Genomic DNA, 533 nt, shown 5'->3' on the forward strand with positions numbered 1-533 from the left:
AGAGAAAGCAGAAGGGAGGGGGGGCTGTCCCGGCCAGTTATAAACTCCTGCCAGGCAGGCGAAATAGCACGGGGGAGGGCTAAATATAGCTGAGAGCTCCAGGCAGGGCCACGATTGCAGGAGCTGGGGGAGGCGCATGGCGGGGTGCACCGGGCCGCACGCCCGTCCCCACCGGAGGGGAGCCCAGGGTTGCCGGGGCGCCGGAGGAGCTGCCTGCCGCAGCGCTGGAGCCCGGTGGTGGCAGGGAGAGGGCCCGGGACGTGTCTTTGCCACCGGGATGGCCCAGCCGGGGACTCCCAACGGGTGCGGGTGCACTGCAGCACGGTGCAAGCTCTGCGGGTGCAAGGGTTGCTCTTTCCAAACCCGGTGTCCCGCGGCAGGGAGTCCCCCGGGGGAACGATCTGCGATGACAAATGACACCCCAACACCTCCCGTGGCCTTTTAAGCCCAGCAGGCGCTAAGGCTGCACTGGCATTTGCACGACTGACCCCCCTCCCCCCCCCGAGCACCCGGGGCACGGCGTGCCAGCCTGC

Source organism: Egretta garzetta, unplaced genomic scaffold (genome assembly GCF_000687185.1).
Source record: "Egretta garzetta isolate BGI_Z169 unplaced genomic scaffold, ASM68718v1 scaffold368, whole genome shotgun sequence".
Taxonomy (NCBI): Eukaryota; Metazoa; Chordata; class Aves; order Pelecaniformes; family Ardeidae; genus Egretta; species Egretta garzetta.